The sequence below is a fragment of the Pangasianodon hypophthalmus genome, chromosome 11, assembly GCF_027358585.1.
Source record: "Pangasianodon hypophthalmus isolate fPanHyp1 chromosome 11, fPanHyp1.pri, whole genome shotgun sequence".
In the NCBI taxonomy this organism is placed as follows: domain Eukaryota; kingdom Metazoa; phylum Chordata; class Actinopteri; order Siluriformes; family Pangasiidae; genus Pangasianodon; species Pangasianodon hypophthalmus.
In genome coordinates this window covers 13675906-13690025 of record NC_069720.1, presented here as the reverse complement: position 1 = coordinate 13690025, position 14120 = coordinate 13675906, and the positions used below count along the sequence as shown (strand labels likewise).

General features: G+C 40.0%; 1 protein-coding gene across 15 annotated transcripts in view; it reads left to right on the top strand.

Moving 5' to 3' along the window:
- Positions 1–14120, top strand: part of ptprsa (protein tyrosine phosphatase receptor type Sa) — a 236381-nt gene that overhangs the window by 138639 nt on the left and 83622 nt on the right. The gene's annotated exons all lie outside the window — the stretch shown is intronic.

The window sequence follows — 14120 nt, the reverse complement described above, 5'->3', positions numbered from 1 at the left end:
TATTTAGATATTGATAAAAGCTGAAGTCCTGCCCTGACTTGAGCTTTGCAGTGCACAAATTTCATAGAAGTAAATAAAGAAAGATCTAAGCCAGAGATGAGAGTATGTGAAAACATAGTTTTTACCCACACAAACAGCATATTACATGTATATCCGTTCACACAAAATTGCAAAAACAATTTGAAATTGCTCACACTCAGTAGGTGGCGATAGTATGTCATCAACTGTTATGCAAATATGCAAAAGAATAATGGCAAAATGCAGAAAAACACAAACAGGGCCAAAAGTTAATTCGTTTGTTCATTCATTCATCTTCAGTAGCCACTTTTATCCTGAACAAGGTTGCAGTTGGTCAGAAGTTCTGAAACGAAAATTGATAAACACAAAGATTCATACATGTGGACTGATGAGGTGGAGCTACTGCTTAACTACTGCTTGAATACAAAGTGTTCACTTGTATCCAGAATCTCAGTTTGCAGTATGGTTTGTACCACCGGAGCAGTGGATTCAGGAACAGTACAACACATCATATTCTGGCGCCTCCGTATGAAGGTGTAATTACAAAACAGAGGAAAATTAAATTGCAAACTCATTATCAAAAAAGAAATTACAGAGCTCAAAGTAACAACAACAAAAAAAACTGTTTCCCTGTGGATGGGACACCAAAAACTAAGAGAGAAAAAATATTACATATACATATGGTCTCTGCTGACGAAGTGCCCTCATCAGCTATAACAGTTCTTAACCTGCTCTCATCCATCTTCTGGAGCTCTGTGGCTTAAGGCCCTGGTCTCCTGGCCTGCACTGGATGGAGATTTTCCTTCTGCTAAAGCCAAGTATTATCTTAAGACTCCATGCCCTGGCAGAATAACGCCTTGGAGCTTAAGTCTAAATCTTAGGACTGGTCTGGCTCCATATCGTCCGCTTGGCTTTCAAGTGAAACTTTTTTCTTCTTTGCATGATTGCTTTTGTCCTAAGGAAGAGCACAATGTGCTCATCCTGCAAAGCAGATCACGACTTCCAGAGTGCAACTAGGGGTTAGTTAGCCCTTGCTGTTTACTTTTTATGGCCCACCAACTCTACCAAGATGCTGTGTGTGTTGATCGGGTGCCTTCTCTCACAGCCTGAGGGATTTAAGATGATGAGAAAAAGGCCTGCAACGGCCCTCCCACCCTCCAGATATGATTTTCAGCCAATCTCCTTGGCTTTCATTCCGCTACTTTTAATCTCTGCTCCAAAACAGACGAGGGCAAGAGAGAGATCTTTTTGCTAGAGCCTTTTTTAAGGATGGTTGTGTGTATGGTTTTTATAGATTTTTTTTTTTAGTCCCATAGAGGCAAGTCTGACCAGGTCTCCCTACGGCCTTCTAAAGTGATCTGTGGCACTTGTCCTTGTGTGGACAGTCATCAGCTCCCTCCCATAAAAACTGGAGCCAGACGACAAATTTGCTTTTCTGCTGGTCTTTTTCATTGGTCATGAGAAAATCAGGCCAAGACCTATCTGTTTGTAGGGTTGCCCCTCTGTAAGGATTATCTGAGCCAGTACCTAAGAAGTTTCAATGCATGGACAATAAAACACCATACCAGCATATAACAATTGGTAAGGGTAGTGCCTTAAAGTGCCACCAAAAATGGTTCATAAATAAAGATCAACATACTTAATGTCGTGAGTAATGTCTTGATTCAAGTGTTTACAGGGTACAGTCGTGTTATTTACATGGCTGGCACTTGAAGACAGCCTGATATTCCCCCTATGCTCTTCCCATGGCTCCAAACTCTCACTTGCTTTGTCAGGTGCTGGAGATTAACAGGCACTACAGAAGGAGGGCTCATGTGCTTTATCTTTCAACAAAGCTTCTCCTGTTCTTATTTTAGACCTAAGCAGTTTTGTTTTTTCTTGCTCACGACCAAAACGTGAGTCATAGTTCTACAAAGTGTATGTCATCACTGTCCACTGGACAACTGTATTGGGCGACAGTCAGAACGAGCATGCAGAGAACAGAGGACTAGAGATTTGTCTCAGCGGAGAAGCTGGTAAGGTCACTGTGGCCTTGCTTGGGCTAAGTACGTGGCCTCAAGCCCGATTTGAGTCCCAGCCATGCAGATGGACAGATGCTACAGTCAGATTGTTGTTTCCTCTGCCCCATCCTGTGGGTTTTCTGAGCAAAGATGCAGTGGAAGTGACAGCTCATTGCCCTCTAAAATTCCAAAGGGTACAGGCTGTGGGTCTCTGAGATTCCTAAGGAACCTTAGCAAGGAGAATGCATACTTAGTTGAGACAGTGAGTGAATTTTGCTCTAAGGAGAAAAGTGGGACTGCCCCCAGCTAAAGCGTATAATGCTAATGTAATTTTTTTTAGTGCTGGAGGGAAACTACCTTTAGCATGACTTTTTTTGTAAATATTCCATTTTCCATTTTTCTGGATAAATAACCTAAACCCAAGGTTTTTTTCTGTTATATGGATAGTTTAGACCTTTTGGATTCATCCTTTATCCCCATTGTTTTGCATTTACTGTCCCTTTCTTCATTCTCAGGTGACTGACCATACCTCAACCTTTAACAATTAACCTTATAACTAAACTTAAACCTCTAACCTTAGCCTAACCTCAGCCTAACCTCACCTAACTCTGAGCTAGTACTCCTCAACCTGAACCTTAAGCTTAACTCTGACTCTAACCTAAACAATGCTTAACACTGCAGCCTCTGAAGCCCTTCAAATCTAACAGATCTCTAACCTCAACCTTAACAAGCTTCCTGATTCCTTCAAACCAAGCCATAAAAGTTCCAAGTGTAAATGTTTTGCCTGCTTTTCAAAATTAGTGCTATAAGCCTTATCACATGTTGAGTGATAGACCTTCCACTTCACAATTTAACACACAGCGGGAAATACAGGGTCCCGTGTTCTTGTTCACTGTTCCTGATAAGCAAGGTGAGGTACAAATACTACACAAAGCCTATTTTCACAGATCATTGCCAAAGAGCACACACGACTTTTCACTTACAGGTCCATGCCTTGTTTCTACACTACAGACAGGTCTTTCTGTTATTTTCCGACCTAGGCATGACTGAGATGTATTAACACCCAGATGTTATCTTACGTCTGAGGGTCTTCCAGTATTCTAACTTACTCTAGTTCTGAAAAGTGCAGTTCTTTGAAACTCACTGGATTGCTAATGGAGTCATCTGAGAAGCAGGCAAAACATCTTTTGCGGTACAGTAATGACCTCTTTGTGGCTGAGGCATAAAGGAGCTTTATCTTAAAAAGCTAGCATGTCCTGGTTTTTCTGAGTGACATACGTCTCGGGGTCAGCAAGGGCGGAGTATGAGCGACCTTGCAAGCTTGTTTTATGGCATTGCCACTAGCTGTTTTTGTTTCTTTTTTATCAACTCTGTGTAGTGCTTAATATAAAATACTGATTTTAAGTATACAATGTCAGCTAAGCTAGGCACCTACCTAAAGGTAGCACTGTGCTACTGTTATCAGATAACTAGTTAACTTAGTTAACAGTAGCTAAGTTGCCTCTCCAGCAGTAGCTGTTTGACATTACATACCTGACCAATTTGCTATCATGCTAACTAACATGAGGTGAACTGTTTTAATGTGTAAATAAAACCAATTTTTATGGTAAACAGAAAATCCTTAGTAGTGTCACATGGTTAAGTTAGCTATTGGTTGGTCAAGTGTAATTTTTCAACCCAGGGATGTCGGTCACTCTGCAAAATCAGGGAGAGTATTACTCTAAAAGAGAGATTATGTATTAGTGAATGGGGTTGTAGTAGGAAGTTCAGTCTTTCACTATCAGAAAATTTTCAAAACAAATACACTACATGTCACAGACATGAAACGATAGTGAAAGTTGTAGGTTTTAATTGGTTTTCAGATTAACACATAGTCTGCAAAAAGCATTTACCATAATACACAACTGCTAAGGGTTTTTTTGTTTTGTTTTGTTTTTTGCCAAACTACCATACTGTTAGAAATTAGGACTTGGGTGAGAGAGAGTCCACCTAAAAAAGAAGGAAAGAGTGTAAAGCTTCAATCCTGACTTCTGGGACAACCAAAATCCACACATTTTTTTGAATCCAGTTTCAAACACACCTGAGCCAGGTAGTGAAAATTCTGCAGCTCTTTTTTTTACCTGGTTCAGGTGTGCTGGGAGCTTGAGTAGAACAAAGATCAGGACCAACAAAGGGAGGTCTCTGAGCTGTGGACTGGGGAAAGTGATGCTCCAGATTCAGTTCGTCTGCATCCTCAGGCTCTTCTGCTGCCACACACGCTATTTCTCCTAGCTTGTATTGACAATCAAAAGTTTTTGAACACCTGTAGTTTATATAGATATGAACTAGATATGAATCTTTGTATTTTACTTATTAACTGTTAGTGTGCATGCTCATCAGAGCAGATTTTTCATGAACAGAATTCTAACTTTAGAAAGCGTACACCAGCTCCATTTCAAAACTGAGAGGCCAGTTTATGTAGAGATCAGAGAGAGGGAGAAGAGAGAGAAGCAGTCTGAGCCAGAGAGTGTTATCACCTCTGACCTTGATGTGTTCTGAGACTCATCATACCAAGACACAAGGAATGAGAAATATGACATATTCAGAGCCAATAGTCATATTTAACATAGTTAGAGAATCAGAGATAAACATGAATGAACATGACATTTTAGCAAATGGTCAGAGGCAAATAATTAAAGGCTGATATTCCTTCAGGACGTAGATAAAATGCACATAAACAGTGCCAGTATCAACTGTAATACAAATATTTGCTGTGTGCTACAAAGTGCCTAATTAGATTGATCAATACTGCAGCTTTTATTCTATTCGATTTAGATCTCTTTACGTCTGTATGGTCTTGTACTTGGATGTGATAAGACTGTTAGGATAAGGCTTTAACCACCTGCATTCACAACGCATATATCAAGGCTGCTATAACACAAATGAGTAGCTACAATAATATCCTGATGATGTGGGATTAGCAGACAGTTTATGATATAATAGAAACTATTCAGCCACTCTCATACTATCTGATTACCATTTTTCTATTTCTCTATCAGTATCAATTATTGATAATTATAGGTATTTAAAAATCAATTACATATTCATACAATTATGAGGTGTAACATGCGCAACTAGTGGTTGTTGTATGCGGTAACTAGTTTTGGAGCTACTGTGCTGTTAGAGACGGTCCCTAACTTGTCAGACACAGAGGTTCAGAGTGTATTCAGAGAAAATATTCTACTAACACCGAATAAGATGATTTTATTTATTGATGGCACTTGTAGAAATATGTATTTTCTGTTGTTCTGACAGGTAGCTAGCTAAAATCAAAATCCCATGTGACTGTACCTGCATTTCCTCCCATTGTCAAGACTTAAACAAATACCCCAAAAGCCAAATATCACCAACATACAGCTGAAACTATCAAAGCACCTATTTCAACACAGTATTAAGCTTGAACAAGCCAGCAGCAATAATTATTTGATAATATTCCAATCACTGGACTTGACAAAAAAAACTAAATATGATAGTTTCTGATTAATTTGTGGGCCCCTTTCACAGCCCAGGTTAGCCTGTGGATAATTTTGGTCCTGAGTAGGCCTCAAGCTGCCTCGTGCTTTGTTCCATTTTAATGTGTGGTTTTGGGAGAGGCTGAGATAAAGGAAAAGCTGAGAGAAAGAAAAGGGAGAGAAAAAAAGAGAGAAAGAGAAAAAGCTCCAGCCCAGCCATGGGAGGTCTTTAAATCTCAATTAATGATTTGATTTAATTTCTAACAATTTTTAACAATATCAGAATCCACAGGCAACATAACAAGAGCTACTCGCCCACTCTCTAATAATAACTGTTGTGTTTTTCACTTGTATCTCTCTTTTCAGTGGGTACTCCCATCCGAGGTAAGACACTAATCCCAAATCACATGCGTAACCTGATTTACTCACAAACTAACGGCTCCTTCTGACTCCTTAATGATTAGCTCTCTTCTTCTTTTCCCAGTCAACACACATTCTCTGTCTGTGTGTTGTTTTTCTTTCCTCCATTTTCAGACATGTCCTTTGATGTCCATGTGTTTTGTCTGTCTCTCTGTGTGTGTCTGTGTGTGTGCATGTTTCTGTTTGTTTACCCCACAATGTGTGAATTTTCCGGTGATTGGCAGGGTGAGGCTGAGAAGGATGTTTGTGTTACACTGTGACATTTGCAGTTTTGGAAGACCAGGTTAATGAGGGGTCTGTTGCCCTGTGCTCACTCAGTGTCCATGTTATGTATGTAAACGTCCCTTGGACCAGTTCAGGCAGCGAGCCTGCACCCAGTGAAATGCATAAATAAAATAAATTATTTCAGAAAAATATGGAATAATGTTAGACCTCTACTGCATTTCCTTGTAGTCCACTGTGTGTGCTTTGCCCAATTCCACAATATGCTGTATTTTCCTGACTATAATACGTTACTTTGTCCTCAAGCAGGTGCTAGGGCTTATCCAGCAAGCCTACCTACATGTCTAATTTTTGCATTAGCCTAATTGGATACTAATCTTCCTATTTGTTAGTGTCTTTACAGTAGATCTGCCACTCTAGAACTATGGTATGCATGCTACTGTAGTTACAGTGCATTCACTGTGATACTCCAGCACTTACAGTAGGACTGCTATTTTAAGTAATGATAGTAGTGATGAAGTAATGATATACCTTTGTTACTATCACCAGCACATGTAGTTGTAGTGAGTGGGGAGGGTGTGTATGAGATGTGTGAGAAGATGAAAGGCACTGATGGGTATTGAATTACATTTGTTGGATTCCTGATTGGATCTCTGTATGCTACTTACATTAAACCCAAATAAATATTCAATTACAAAAAAAAACTCTTAGGGTTAAGATCAGGACTGTAGTAAAGCCTTCAGCCTTCAGCAACTGTATAGAATTGAACTATGGCAACACTAAAATTAAAAAAATAAACTAGACTATACCTATATAAACCAATTATCGACTCTGATGAAATAGAAAATGCATGGAACATTGATGTGACTTGAAGTGACGCTGATTTTAGACGGATGTGTCTTATATTTGATTTATTTTCTGAAAAATATGCTAAATGTACTAGCACTAGCTAAGGAAATGATCTTCACTTTGATGGCTTACAGCATAGCGTCATGTCCTCATTAAGGTTATTAAGGATTTAATTTGGTGAATGTGGTGATGTAAATCATCAACTTTACTAAGTGACATTCTTCTTCACAGGGAGCAGGTAGGTGTGCATTTTGCTCTGACCTTGCTGTTTATTTTATGCTAAACATATGGGTATGATGAGTTGAATAAAAATAAAACACTCCGGTATAGTCTAAACCCAGATACAGATACAGATAGTGTCATTGCGTTACACACGTAATATCCTGCTTAGATTGCAGAGTTGCATGAAACGCCCCAGTGAAACAACACAAACTGAAGCTCTCGTATTCTGCACACACCAGCAGCAGTATCCCTAATGCCTGGCCAAAAGCAGGACATAAATCATAGTGTTGTTCACAAAAATCAGAATGACTTATGAACTCTGTATTTGCATAATGGGATTAGAGGGCCATAAAGGGGATTTTGCTGAGAGCCAACAGGCCTAGGCTGAAGAAGACTTTCTTATGCAGCAAGGTTGTGACGTAGCCGCCGGGTGTATCAGGAATATGCAAGGTAGTTTTGTGTAGTACAGAGATCAGGTGTGTGGCGTCTCCTTTAACAATCTTGCTAAAAAGATTAACTGCTTTTGGGGAGCAGACTCAAGTGTTGTTCGAATGACAGGAAGACAGTATGCTAATTGGTCTGGGGTCGCTGCACATCACTGCTGAGTTTATGAGAGCATTACAAGCCAGCAGATGGAACATGACAACAATCACGTTGTCCAGCCTCATACTGCTGCTCTCACATTTAATGACCTTGGCATCAAGCGTGTATGTGTGTGTGTGTATGCTGTAGACCTGCTTGATTGTCGATGCGTAGTCGTGTGTGTGCGTACTTGGCCACTTGTTGGAGGCCTTCAAGGTGCATGTTTGAATATATATACATACAAGTTCATACATGCATAGAGCTTATGGATAAAGTGATACCAAGTGATACCTAGAATTGAGAGCGAGGAAAGCTGACCAGTTCTCCAGGCCATCTTTCTCTCCACCTAATCAGTTCTGCCTATGCAAGAAAAAAAAACATCCATGCAGTTGATCCTGCAAAACAAATCAATCACAGCCTGCCAGCACCCACTAATTGAATAACACAAATAGGACTTGAGGTGCAGGGTGTGTGTGTGTGTGTGTGTGTGTGTGTGTGTATTCAAAGAGGGTTGTGGGTGTGTGAGGAATATAGGTTGGCTACTTTTGGCCCTGAGCTGTTATTGGAATTAATCAAGTATGCCATCCTTTCCCGCTACCGACACCCACCCACACACACACCCGTCCACTTTTCCTGATGCTAACTTTAAGCTACATGTTCACTTTAGCCATGCTTCACCTGGAATGTTGTGGTTTTTCTGACAATTAAATAACAAAATAACCATAATTTCCATGGCTGATCCGGTCTGCGGATAACCCCATTTGACCATCTCTCTACATTTTATAGCAATACCTTATATAGCATTATTTTAAAGTACCACAACTATATTTCATATCGGTTATTATCAATATAAAGGCTAGTTGTGGAAATACATAGACTACAAAATCCCTTCTAAAGGACATTGTTTGTCTCAGCAATACATTGTGTACATAAAAGGTTTCAGGAAATAGAAGAATAAGTCCGTATTAAAATATTTAAAACATTATATAGCATTATTTTAAAGTCTTAGGCCTATGCAAAGAAATGCTGTAGACCAAAGATGTCCTCAAAAATAATGAAATGTTTCTACATTAAAAAAAAACTATAAAGATCAGTAAACAGTAATAAATGAGACAAAGTCAATATTTGGTGTGACGATCCTTCGCTTTTAAGAAAAAATAGTACAATTTGTGTGGTTTTATAAGGAAATGAGCTGTAAGTTTTACTGAACATCTTGCAGAAGCAGCCACAGTTCTTCTGGAGACTTCGACTATCACACTTGCTTCTTATTTTTGCAGCAAAACCCAGCAGCCTTCATTATGTTTTTTGTCTGAGAAGTGGTCTGTTATGTAATATGCTGCTTTCTTTACTTTTATTTAATTTAGTGCTGGAAAACTAATGTTTGGAAATCTAAAATGTTTTTTTACTGAATCAATAATGTAGAAGTCATAAAATAAAAATCTATAACAAAGTTTGTACTAAAAAAATTAGGGTGCCAAGACTTTTGCACAGTACTGTACAAATCATATTTTTGGCCAAGCCAGGTGGCACAGTGGTGCAGTCAAACACTGTTGCCGCACTCTTACCGCTCCAGGTTACCCAGTTTAATCCTGAGCTAGGGTTACTGTCTCCCTGTGTCTGTGTGGGTTTCCTCAGGGTTCTCCACTTCTTAAAAACATGCCATTATGTGCATTGGCTATGCAAAATTGCCCCTAGGTGTGAATGTGTGTATGCATGGCCCCCTGTGATGGACTGGAGTCCCATCCTGGGTTTTTTTCCATTTCTCGTTTTCCATGTCACACTGTATTCCTGGGATAGGCTCCAGATCTACCACACCCCTAACCACGATAAAGTGGTTACTGAAAATGAGTGAATGATCACTAAAGTGATACCAGGTACAAAACTAGTTCTGCAAAGTATCATCCAGTGAGAAACCATGTAAAAACAACTTGATATGGTTTGAGGTGAGAGATGTAGGCATGCAATACTTATTCACTTCGCTTACTTTTTATCAGTGTAAACCTCCCAACTCCAGTACAAACAAGGCAAACTTCAAACACTCAGACATTTCTTTGGGAATTTTTTATGTAAGCATTTTTTTTTTTTAACCCAAATGGAACACAAGGGTTAATAAACTGTTTTCATTACACGGCTGGGTCGATATGTCATCACTGTTGAGGACCAGAGTGTGTGTCTCCACTGTGGTAGCATTTGTTCATGGATATGTAATGCCATGTTCTTCTCTCAAATCCCTTATTATCATTGTTATGGTTCTGTTAGTCATAATAGGTCTCAGCTGGAGGGTTCATGTTGGCTAGCCTGTTTGGACCGTTTTCTCCGTGTTCCGCACGCACAGCCTGGGTACTCTGCTGAACGACCGTTTATCATAAAGAAAAGTCATGCTCCTTTGATCACATTGCATCCTTTAAGCCATTGCTCTACTAGCTACCAAGAGATAATTTCCTCATTTTGTATATAAATCCTTGCATTATTTTTCTCTCAGTGAAAACAACATGCTGTGCCAGCCACCCTACAGTCTTGGAATAAGCCACAGGCAGCAGGAATTTTGGGAATTCAAAATGGTCACACTCATACATAACAAATAATAATTAAGAACAGTGCTTTTGAAAGATGCGACATCAAAGGCATTTTGTTTTGGATAGCAGCATGTCGAAAATGCCCAGGCTCGGCACCGTTTAATGACACCACTTTTCACTTGGCCGGGGACTGTATGGTTGAAAAGAGAAAATTAGATGTTTTGGTTGAAGGAGGGAAAGAAGCTTAACGTCCCATATCAAGAGAAAGCATGCACATTGTGTGAATGCAAATCATACTCATTGTGTCCAACAACAAAGGGTTTCAACAAAAAGGTGGTGAAAAATTAAGCAGCTGAGAAAAGACAAGATATAAGCTAAACTTGTGCCACAAGGATACCTTAATGAGCTTTGCTCTGTGTGTGCATCCCTAGCAGCATCATGCTATAATGATAAACCATCACACAAGGCGAAAGCAGTTTGAAAAAGAATAAAATAGCATCATCGTGGCCTTCTTGACTCAAGAATTCTCTGTGTAGTTTTTCTGCCCCAGCTTTGAATGAAGAAAAACCACAGGCAAATCCATAATGAAGTCAGTAGGGATGGCGGAATCAGCTGATCCAGTCTAATAAAGCCCATCACCTAAAATAACCCAGTTCAGACAATGAACAAAAAGATAGAGAATATTTATGCTCTTGGGTTGCTGCTGGAATTTAAATAGCTTTTAATTTATTTACCTCCCTTGTTTTGCTGAAGGTTTTCTCACCGGCGATCTATAGCTGCTCTCCCACAGAGTCATTAGCTGATTAAAAGTGGACCCGGGCATTAAAAGCCCTTTGAGGCTGGTCACGGAGAGGGCAGCGCAAGACGTATCACCTTTGTGAAAAATAGGCAGTGAGAAAGAAAGCGAGAGAGAAAAGCTAAGCCATGCATTGTTTAAATTATCACAGCCCAGTTAAATAGCATTAAAATGAAGCTAGCAGCATGGCTGAGTTTTCTCCATTCATCTGTGTACACGACAGGCTCTGTAATGTCACCCGAGGAGACTTCAGAACACACTCCAGTTTCACCTGCTACAGCCAGGCCACCCGCAGTGTACATCAAATGATCCCTATACATATACACACACACATACACACACACACACACCTATAGGCCCACCTGCTCCCAGCATGTTGGCATGCTATTCTTACCTGGCCTCCCTGATGGGATTTGAGTGATTAGAGGTATGGTAGTAACACCACTTGGATAAGGCTGTTATTGACACCTGTGCTTTTGAGTGTGAAAGACTGAAAATATGCATCTAAGAACACAGCATAAGCTTTAGCATAGACCTCTGTGTGGCCTGAAAAGATCTTTATTTGGGTACCAATGTTTTGTCTGGGTGGTGAGTCAGACTGGTTCCAGGTGTAGAAGATGAGATTGATCTCAGAAACGATTGATCCCGGTGACAAAATTTAGCTCTCCGTCTGGCTTATAGCTAAAATAGTCCTTGATTAAAGGGCAGAGATTATACAGAAATATCATATATTCTGAGTAAAGAGTGATGACATGAAATGAAACTGGGTGGAAGATAAAAGGTAGGGAGGATGAATTGGCATTCCTGGTTTAATGGAAGAACTTTGCATGGCAGAAAAATGTTGATCTGCTCTATCTCATGGTCAGTTTGATCTATGTCACCATGTACTGCCCTCCAACAAGCCTGCAACTGGAACAGACTTCTGTAGCTAGCCAAAATATTAAAATACCACAGATTCTAATTAAGACAGTCATTGGAAAATAGCAGAACCAAGGCATTCCTGGTCTGATATATGCCAGAACATTTCACAACTAAAAGTTCTTGGCCAGTGTTGCACATCATGGTCAAGTCAATCTCTATCAGAGGAGACAGTTCTTCATCAAGCCTGGAACTATGCTCTATCAGTTTGGATAAACTATGGTTCCTTTTCAGAAAAGCTTCCCATTTAAGAAGTAAGAACCCTTAACCATCCACAAAATGCTTGAGGACCCCTTTTTTCTAAAAGTGCAAGATAGTCTTTTATATCAGATACACATATCAAAATGTGGCTCAGAAGTAAAGGTTCAGGGCACTTAATCAAAACAGTTGAAAGTTCCCACATCCCATTGTTGTCAAGTTGCTAGTGTTTGGCTCTTGAATGAGACCTTTAATCTTCAACTGATCCCAGAACATTGTACCCTGGTTGACCCTGTGCTCTGACCCTGGCTTCTTTCCAATCTGCGATATGCAAAAAAAATAATAAAAATCTTGCACACACAAACATTTATTGGTTGGTTTGTCCCTCTTAAGGAACTCTCATAGGTTGTCTGTAAAGCCCTACAACAAATGCTTGTTCCAAAAAGAACCCCTTTAAAAAGCTAGAACTTTTAAGGTGTAGCTATTGTGGAAATTACATTTGAGTGGCTTGAGCAAGCAGTTTGACTTTATTTCAGAGAAAACATCCAACCACAGACATTGTGCAGAAAAAGCTGGGTGAACTCTGCAGATGGACCTGCTATGTGGCAGCACGTGTGTTTGGACCACTCATATGCGATAGCCAAAACAAAACCGCAGAGAGTATACAAGCTTTTAAGCTAGAAAAGGTAGTTTTGGTGTTGCATAGCCCTCCCAAATGTTCTCTAACTGAAAGTATACTGAGGAATTTAGCCATCAAAAGAACCTTTAAAAGACCCTTTTATCTTAGAATGTATTATAACCACAAGACTGCTTTCCTTTTTCTTTTTCTGAAAGAAGTGTATAAGGGTGTGTTGTGTTGAGTGATGCACATATCTAGTGTTATGGACCAATTATGGACTCGAGTGATGTAGCTGTGGTTGAGGAACTGTCAGAGCCAGAATTCATATTCCATGCAGACAGTGCTGCCATCTACGTATGGGTTTCAGTTTTAAAAAATTGGGCTATACTTTGGGATTAAATCAAATAGATAGAATAGATAGAAATACCTGGAGAACTAAACAGATACAGGTACATACAGATAGTGTCACTGCATTACATCCCGATTCTTGTGTAATCACCAATGCAAGAATATTGTATGCCTGGCCCAGGATGTATTTCTTGGACTGAGCTCATGGATTAGTCGAGCCCTCATATGCGTCAGCTTGACACATATGGATGCAATGGACACATTGTGTCCATACTCACTGGACACAAACTAGTGACCTTTCAGTCACTAAAAACCCTGACCTGTTTGCACAGGGCCACAACATACATACCTACGCACTAACCGATGAGTACTCCTGGGGTTTGGAACAGAAATTACGTTTTAGTAGTTTTAGCGAAATGCTGAAGCTTTACAGCCAGCTAAGGAACAAACAATAGCTTACAAAACATGTGGGCTTACCACAAATTTACACAGCTAGATCTGTTCTCTGATGGCCTGGGTCCCTGATGAGATCACGGAAGTGTCTGACAGAGTGAGCTTCACAGTCTGTCAAGCACCAGATGTAGTGTAATTGTAGTGCACAGAAGTACATTTCAACCAGTTAATTTTTAGGGCCTCTCAAGTGGCGCAGCTGTTCAAGGTGTCACCCTGTCTTTGGGAGAACGCAAGTTGAAAGCCTAACAGTGACACAGTCATCCACGGGTCCGAAGTCCAGGGGAGTGTAATTGGTTTTGCTGTCTTGGTGAGAAGGATGGCATTCGTGTCAATTCCTGACGATCCAGGCTGTTCTAGATAATTGTGGTTATCTTTTCGCTCATATACTGAATAGAACAGGTAGTGCTGCTTCAGTGTCAGGCTGGCCATGATGTTACACAAGCAAAGAAGATGAAGGTGTTAGCATTT